The following is a 9129-nucleotide window of genomic DNA, read 5'->3' as shown; positions in this document are numbered from 1 at the left end:
AAAATTCAGTAAACATAAACCCTGAGAATGGCTCCAGGCTGTGCTCTGTGAGTGTCTCAGAAGCTACCCCTCAGGGGAAAGCTACAATTTGCTGAAAGGCCTCAGTTCTACCCAGAACCTAGCCTCATCACAACGTCTTCAAACTAGAGGAAACAGCCATCTCCCTCTTTTGTGAAACTCAAAGCAGATCTCTCTCTCATTGAACTAGCCTGGGAGGAGGATCACAAAATCCTGGGTAAAGCAGAGCATTTTTCTGCCTGCTCAAACAAATTGACTTAAGAAAACAATCTAGCCACAGGCAAAACAAAAAACACAAGCAGATTAGAGACTCCATCAAGAGACTGGTTACAGACACAGGGAGATACAGGATCTTCCCATCTAATCCCTCCCCGCCCACCCCCAAAGAAAAGAGCTCTTTGTTGTACCTTTTTTGTTTTTTTGTTTTTTAAAAAAATTGTTTTCTATTAATCTTTTTTTCTCCCCTCCTATTTTTTATTTTAGGTGTATATGTGTGTGTGTGTGCTTTGTTTAAATCTCTACTGACCTTTTGGTCCTTTTTTCCTTTTTTTTTTTTCTTTTTCATTCTTTTCATTTTTCTTCTGTTTCCTTCTTTTTTGTGTGACTTAATTGCTGTTCTGCTCATCCTCAGATATATGCCGTCATCAAATATTAGACTGAAAGACCATAGTCCCCTAGGATACTTTCATCAATGGGAGGGCACCCCAGAAACTCAGGCTCCAGGCTGGGAGATGCAATAAACAAGTGGAGTTTATTTGACGTTTGTGCAAACGGACTCTCTGCCATGGTCAGTCAGAGAGCCCTGAGCAGCGGTTACAAGCCTTTTTAAAGGCAAAAAAAACAAATGATTAAAGCATAACACAAAGCATCCCATGATTGGTCCATTTAAAGGTCACCATATACGCCAAAAATCACTTTGCCAAGCGGGAAATTTTGTAACACTCTTTGTAAAACATTTGGCTCATGGTTGGTTTAAGGGGGGTTTACATGGTTACAGGCCTATGATTGGTTGACATTTGGCTTTGCTTGGGGTCTTGCCAGGTGGTCGTTATCTCAAGGTCCTGTCTGGGGAATTTCTAAATGGGAACTGAGGAACACGTACTGTCTGTTCTTTATCTATGACCACTGACCTTGTCCTGGGGCCGGCATCTGGTCTCTGAAACTTCTTAACTCATTTCTGGGAAGGGAAGGGTCAGTGCTAGCGTAAGCAAGTTTACAGAAGCACAATCAGCAGTTAGCAAGTTAGTAATGGTAATGGGCAATTTTTTTATCTTTCATTCCCCCCTTCTTCTCTCTACTAATTTTAATCTTAAAATTCATGGTGTCTCTATATTATCTTGTGGGGTGTCAGTTTTTCTCAGTGCTTGGTATTGAGATCTCAGAACTAATAAACGGACTGTGCTGATTTTTTTTCTTTTACAAAAGATACCAATCTGTTGAGTATACCATTTGCAACATACTCCTACCATTTGCTATATACTTAAACTTTCTGAGGTTTGTCTTAAAGACAATTTTTAAATTTATCCAATTCCTTTTCCAAGGCTTTCTTTACCATTTGCTACATACTTGAACTTTCTGAGGTTTGTCTTAAAGACAATCCTTACTTTTTAAATCCTTTCTTCTCCAAAGAGGACATTTTTTCCCCAATTCCTTTCTCAAAACTCTCTTTACTACCCTCCTCTTTGTTACAATTCCTTGAGCTTCTTTGTGGCTAGAGTTTAAAACTTCCCAATTTTTCCTGTGGCTTGTGAAACCAAGTTATCTCAGAACAACCTCAAGGTACCACTGGGCTGGAGAAGCTTGCTAGATTTTAAGGCTAAGAGTATTACTTCCATGGATAACACACTCAGGTTATTACCATACCAGAGCCAAACTAGGCTGTGACCATAGAGTGGATTTCCAGTCACTATGCACTGAAGTACCTAAGGCAAGCAAGCCAGTGATATCCTTGTCCCCAATATCCACTGTGGGAAGAGAGGGTTTCTGGATATCACCCAAAAGAATGTCCCACAAGATCTTAGATTTAGCAGCAGTCAACCAGGAAGCAGACTCAGGTCATGGAATCAGGAAGGAGTTTCTCCAGGTGGTTGTGAGGACATCGTCGAACTTTACCCATTAGGGTATGCAACAGCAGCAGCAGCAGCAGTAGGGTCTCTCAGTGGCTCCAAGGGACTGTCATACCTCATGCTGGGCTGTAAATTCCTACACAGACTGGTTAAGGATACATTGCATAGGCTTGGCAGACGTTGATCCTGCTAGTTTTTAAGATCTTTAAACAATAGTCCAGGACAATTTACCAAAATCACAACTTTTTTATTAACCAGATATTTTTGTAAATAGACACAGAAGGCTCAGAAGGCTTAGTCTTGTAGCCATCTCTGACAGATGCAGTCTCCACACCTTGCACACCGACAACTATTAACACTATTCTTTATGCCTTTTTTAAAAAAATTATTTTATCTATTTTGCCTCATTTTTTCAAAACTGACTATGGACCCTTGATCTTAAAATGGGGGTAGAAGGGCGAAGTTCCATCTTCTGTAACTTCTTCAAGCTGACTTCAGGGGCATTGATCTTACTTAGCCAGGAACCTATAACCTTAGCCTATTTTACAAAGAGGCTATCAGGGTTAGATGTCATTAAGAACAATATTTAACTTTTGACAACTGCACAGACCTTTTCTCCGGCTACAGCAATGTAGCTTGTTTAGCACTCTGGTTTGCAAAAGCATCTTTCTAGATGGCTTAGGAATGTGATCTCTAATGATCCCAACAATGCCTAAGTTATCTTTGCAGGCCTTTAGACAGATATCAATAGAAATACACTCTCAGGTTTACAAAATTTTTCCTGAGCAGATGAACTTCATGTAACTAGTGTCAGCTCAATTAGAGCTGCCAATTAGAGCTTTTGGCACATAAAGGGGTTGAGATTTAAACTATCCCCCACATTTTATAACATTAATTTTTTACTATCACAGAGGACTGGCAAGTTCCTGTCCCTTACAAGGTAGTCATGAACATTAGGCATGCTTACAAACTATCTCCCATGACCTCCTGGCTCTGACCAGTTTTGAAGGGCCACACAGAAATGATTCTAGGATCTGACATTTCTGCCATCCAAACAGTGGCTTACTGTCTCTAGATGTTCCTCCATTGCTTTTGTCCTAGGAGTGTCTTCTCCACATTGGGATAAATGCCTCATTGGCATTTCCCTTTAGCTGGTCGCTGCACCTGAACTCGGGGCCTGAGTGCTGTCCCTCAACTGTACAGTTCAAGGCTAGTACTCTGCCACTATGAGTCCCAAAGCAACTCTGCTTGCTCTTTCAGCACTCTGCTGGCTGAGTAGAGGTGACAGTCTCACAGGGACCTTTTTGTGCCTGGGCTGGCTTTGAACTAGTTTGCAGATCAATGAGTCTTATAAAAGGCCACCTTACTCCAATTAAAAGCAACAAGGCTGTCAACATAGAAGTAGCTTTTAAGCATGCTCTTACCTGAAACGTATTAAGAGTCAAAGTTACATCAAACAAACTTGTAAGAATCCTCTGTGCTTTGCTCTGGGCTTTGCTGGAAAATTAAAAAAAAAAAAAACCCTATAAGAGCAAACTAGAATAGCAATCATTTTGATAATACTAATCTTTTTTCTTTGTGTACATTGAGGCCAATGTTAAGAACAATTTTACATTTAAACTTTATATCCAAAAATCCATTTCCTATTTTTTAAGTCTCCTTTAATCTTCTTTTTAATATTGTATACCTCAGTTTTTATTTGCATTTTGAAAAGATCCCTTGAAATCTTGAGTCCAAGTGTCACTCATTACCTCTTGGCTGCTTGTTTTATAACAGATACACATTAAGATTTTTAAACTCAAATGACAATTTTTCCTTAATGCGAAAATAACAATCATCATAACTGAACCAAAAAGCTAGACTTAACACCTTTATAACTTTTAAAAACATCCTAATTGCAGAACATAATTGAAAGTAAGCCACATTATACAAATAACTTTTTAACCCTCTTTTTAAGGCCTTCCTAATTTTAATGTTAACACACACAAGGGAAGTTTTAGCAATACTAGTCAGATCATCACATCACTCATTTTAACCATCATGTTTTCAGTGTCTATCTGCAGGGAAAAGAGAGAACAAAGATGGGCCACTCAGCCACTTCTATGGAATGGGCACACACCCAATCTGACTCTTTAGGTTTAGATGAACTGCGTTTGTGCCAGCTTGCCCTCTTTCACCATGCGTGGACTATTCCCAGGGCTTGTCCCACCATGCATGTCCAGCTGAACTGAACTTCTGCTTGTTCACCCCTCACCCCTAAAGATAGGTCTTCTGTTGGCTTCTAAGTTTTTCCCCTTTTCTTATCTCTTGGTTTTCGAATGAAATACACAGTTTTTAGACAGACAGAAAAAGTAATATCTTTGATGGTGTTAAACTAACCTTTATATTTAAATTTTTAATATTTATCCCCAAATTTTAGCCAAGGGAACTAGATCCCAAAAAGCCAATGCATTTTTGTTAAGCCAGATAACTTGATTACAGTATAAACAGTCTTATGCATTTAAAACATTAGTTTTTTAAAATACCAGATTTTCTAATTTGCAAGTTAAAGAAACTTTAAAGAGCCATTTAAAACAATGTGAAAAATTTTTAAACATTTTTGTTAATGTCCAAACCTCATAACCTTTTGAACTTTTAAATTTAAACTCACCCAATTGTTACAGCATGCTGACAATTCTTATCTTTGAACACATTCACAGACACACAAAAAACAGTTACACTCTGGTTTGCAAAAGCATCTTTCTAGATGGCTTAGGAATGTTATCTCTAATGATCCCAACAATGCCTAAATTACCTTTGCAGGCCTTTAGACAGATATCAATAGAAACACACTCTCAGGATTAACCTTTTGAATTTTTAAATTTAAACTCATCCAATTGTTACAGCATGCTGACAATTCTTATCTTTGAACACGTTCACAGACACACAAAAAACACTCACACAGATCTTAAAGCGCGAAAAAATCAAAATCAGTCATACGTACACCTTTTAAAGTTTTTAAACAAAAATTTAAGACAATATTTCTTTTAAACTAGGTACCTTTGTTGGGCTTTATTTTCCCAGAGCAAGGCAATTCACTAATTAGTCTCTTGAATCCCTTCTGTTGGAGGAGAGCTGGGGGAGGGGGTCACCTAAAACTAAACTAGTCAGATTTTTTTAATCCAATTTTAGACAAGAGCACTTCACAAATTGTTACATTGTTAGGACTAGCTGAAAAAGTCCAAACCAGGCACACAGCCTTCTACACCCTCCTTGCCGGCAGCCTCCACAAGAAGAAAATGCAGCCTGAGGCTTGAAGGGAACCAAACTAGCCCAGCTGGAACTTTTATTCTCCCAGAGATGTTTAAATAAATAAATAACAAAAATACAGATAAACACAAAAAACAAGGATCCACATTTAAAACTGGTACCAATTCTAAAACAGAAATAGACAAAAACTGAAGGCTGAGTTGGGGACTAATGGGCCCAAGTTCATTCCTACCAGAACCCTGTGCTGCTACCACTCAGCAAGCTGAATCCAGAGTCTGCTGAGTGAGCCTGCCACACTCACCCAGAACTTCCCTACCCCAGAAAACATAAAACAAACACACACACTAAAGTAAACAAGACAAACAAGTGGCCACAAAGACAAAATCAAGACTCAGTGAATGGGGCTACATCTCACCACCATTTGCTTACCAGGGGACTCAACACCCCCTACTCACCTCCGGAGGATTTTTCTTTTAGATTCCTGCAGACGTTGACTGAGGGGCCTTCCAAGGCAGAGGAGAATTCCCAGTCATCTTGGGGCAAAGGAAAAGTAAAACCCCTAGCAGCCGTCCCCTCAGACTGACAGGTTCTCCCCCATGCTCAGACCCCCCTGAGCCAAGGCCCAAGGCTGAGATCTAACTGGGGCCACTTGCAGGTGGTCAGTGGCAGCTTCATAATTGACAAACAAGCAAGTTACAAAAGCAGAACCAGCAGTTTTTGTTTTCAAATGAACTAGGACAGGGTCTCGGGGTGTCCTAGGAGTGGACTCACTTGTTGTCCCATCTCTATAGAGAATACAAAACACACATTAAAAACGATTAACACTAAACAGAGACAGATAGAACCAGATGCCGCTCGGCAACCAAGTGAATACAGATGAGGAAGGAAATTACAGATGGGAGTGGCCAGCCGTGCCTTAACTCCCCAGAACAGAGAGACACTTGGATCTCTTCCTTCCTCGAGACGACCCTGGAGCAGCACTCCAGGGCAGGACCAGGGCACTGGGCACGTCTGCTTTTCCCTCTGGCCCAAATACAGATTCAGAGGCCCCTGGAGCAGGGCTCCAGGGCGGGACTAGGGTACTGGGCAGGTCTGCTTTTCCCCCTAGTCCAAATACAGATTTAGATCCCAGAACGCAAAACGAAAGTGACAAACACACAAGACAAGAGCTCTATCTTACCTCTTGCCGGTCCTGGAATCTGGGGTTTGGGGGCGCCTGGTTCCTGGCCAATGCATCAGATAAAAGACCCTAATCCCCTAGGATACTTTCATCAATGGGAGGGCACCCCAGAAACTCAGAATCCAGGCTGGGAGATGCAATAAGCAAGAGGAGTTTATTTGACGTTAGCGCAAATGGACTCTCTGCCCTGGTCAGTCAGAGAGCCCCGAGCAGCGGTTACAAGCCTTTTTAAAGGCAAAAACCCACAAGATTAATGCTTAACACAAAGTATCCCATGATTGGTCCATTTAAAGGTCACCATATACGCCAACAATCACTTTGCCAAGCGGGAAATTTTGTAACACTCTTTGTAAAACAATTGGCTCATGGTTGGTTTAAGGGGGGTTTACATGGTTACAGGTCTATGATTGGTTGACATTTGGCTTAGCGTGGGGTCTTGCCAGGTGGTCGTTATCTCAAGGTCCTGTCTGGGGTATTTCTAAATGGGAACTGAGGAACACGTACTGTCTGTTCTTTATCTATGACTACTGACCTTGTTCTGGGGCCGGCATCTGGTCTCTGAAACTTCTTAACTCATTTCTGGGAAGGAAGGGTCAGTGCTAGCGTAAGCAAGTTTACAGAAGCACCATCAGCAGTTAGCAAGTTAGTAATGGTAATCTTCAATTTTTAATTTTTCAATACCTTACCCCCAACCTTACCCCCATTGTATACACACTTAATCAAGAATTGTATTACTCAATTCAAAACTTCTTAACCTTAAATTCTGTAATAGCAGTATTATCTCTTTATACCTATATAATTTTTGAGAATCTTTATTTTTTAGTTTTTCATGTATCCTTTCTATCCCTCCCCTCCTCTCATCGTATCCTTTTCTTCTCTCAATATCACCTTAAACGTAGATAATTTTTAAGATTCATTTTTTAAATTTAAATATTCGTTTTTCCCATTTTTCTTGTCTGTTTTATCCTCTCTCCTACTATTCTGTCCAATCCATTTCCCTCTTTGAGATTAGAACTTGGTTAAATTCACTCTCCTTTTGCCTCTCCACATTCTTCTAATCCTATTTTTCCTCACATTTGTCCCTAAATATAATAATTTCTGGTTTGCCAAATTCAACCTTGCTGTTGTTAGCCCATTAATCCATAGTTGTTTGATGTTGAATAGATTGTATCTGTTGAACTAGATTATATCTGTGTACTTTTGCCGGTGCCACTACAGGACTTTGGTTGATGCATGCCTTGAAAAATGTATTCTAGCAGAAAACTGGTGTCACTTCATATCAAATGGGCAGAACAAGCCAGAAAAACACAAGAAAAATGCAGGTCCTGGTATCTCAACTCCCACTCATGATAACCAGGTGACAGAACAGATAATGTGTATTCCAGAGGAGGGTTCCCCAAAAGCTCTATAAATATTACTGGAAAACATGGTGAATGAACATGAATAAAACCTTCAAAGGACTCGGTGTGAACATGATAGGGAGAGAGAGGAAGCAAACCAAAGATCAGTACAGTAATCTCATGAGCATGAGGAAGCTACTCAAAGATTGATACAGAAATGCATGAACAGGCTGAGAACACTCAAAGAGAAATACAGGAATTGTATGAACAGGCTGAAAACAGACAAAGAGAATGTCAGGAATTGAGTGAGCAGGCTGAGAAAAGTCAAAGAGAACTACAGGAATTGCATGAACATGAGGAATCTAATCAATGAGTAATACAGGAATTGCAAGGGAGGGACGAGAATAAACAAAGATCAATAGAGGCATTCATGGAATCCTTAAACAGACACCTGAAAAAATTCGGGGAGACCACAAAGGGAATGCTGAATGGAACCTGACAGAAGGAATGGGAATATAAGGAAACCATAACCAAACAACTAAGTGATTTGAAAATAAGCACTGAAGACCAAGTTAAGGAAGTAAAGAAGCTCATACGAGATCTAAAACAAAGCTTCAGCAAAGCATTTGAAGTCATCAAAGACAAACAATTAGAGGAAAATGAATAAAAAACAAAGAAGAAAGTCTTGACAGTAGATTAGACCATGCAGAAGATCGAATCTTGGTGACTGAAGACAGCCTAGATATTATAGAGAAAGAATATACAACTATACAAGACAAATCCATAAATAGTTTTAGATATATTCAGCAATTGGAATACACCATCAGAAGGCATAATCTGAGAATAATGGGTGTAGAGGAGCACCTAGAGACAGAAGAAAATGGTCTAGGAAATTTGTTTAACAGGATCCTAGCAAAGAAATTCCCAAACATGCAAAAAGATAGGCCTATTCAGATACTAGAAACTTTTAGAACCCCAAATAAACCAGAAGAGAGCAGGACATCCCACTGTCATATTATAATATTCACAAGATCAATTCAGAACAAGGAAAAGATCCTTAAAGCTGTCAAGGAGAAAAGACCAATCATCTATGAAGGGAAACAAATTAGAATAACTTCATTTTTTCAGCAGAGAAAATTAAAGCAAGAAGAGACTGGAATGATGCATGCCATGACCTAAAGACAAAATATGAACCAAGAATACTGTAAACAGCTAAATTCTCCTTCATAACCAAAGGTGAAATAAAAACCTTCCATAGCAAAGAAAAACTGAAAAA

General features: G+C 39.6%; 1 long non-coding RNA gene across 1 annotated transcript; it reads right to left on the bottom strand.

Annotated features, from left to right (window-relative positions):
* Positions 1-2148: 2148 nt before the first annotated feature.
* Positions 2149-5870, bottom strand: LOC138818504 (uncharacterized). Its single transcript, XR_011369152.1, has 3 exons — positions 5789-5870; positions 3509-3581; positions 2149-2229 (listed from the first exon to the last, which is right to left on the bottom strand). It is a non-coding gene; the product is annotated as an uncharacterized lncRNA (long non-coding RNA).
* Positions 5871-9129: the final 3259 nt, after the last annotated feature.

This window comes from Dipodomys merriami, unplaced genomic scaffold (genome assembly GCF_024711535.1).
Source record: "Dipodomys merriami isolate MVZ:Mamm:240054 unplaced genomic scaffold, mDipMer1.0.p SCAF_768, whole genome shotgun sequence".
NCBI classification, from domain to species: domain Eukaryota; kingdom Metazoa; phylum Chordata; class Mammalia; order Rodentia; family Heteromyidae; genus Dipodomys; species Dipodomys merriami.
Note: the sequence above shows the minus strand (reverse complement) of the source record. Positions and strands in the feature narration are given on the sequence as shown.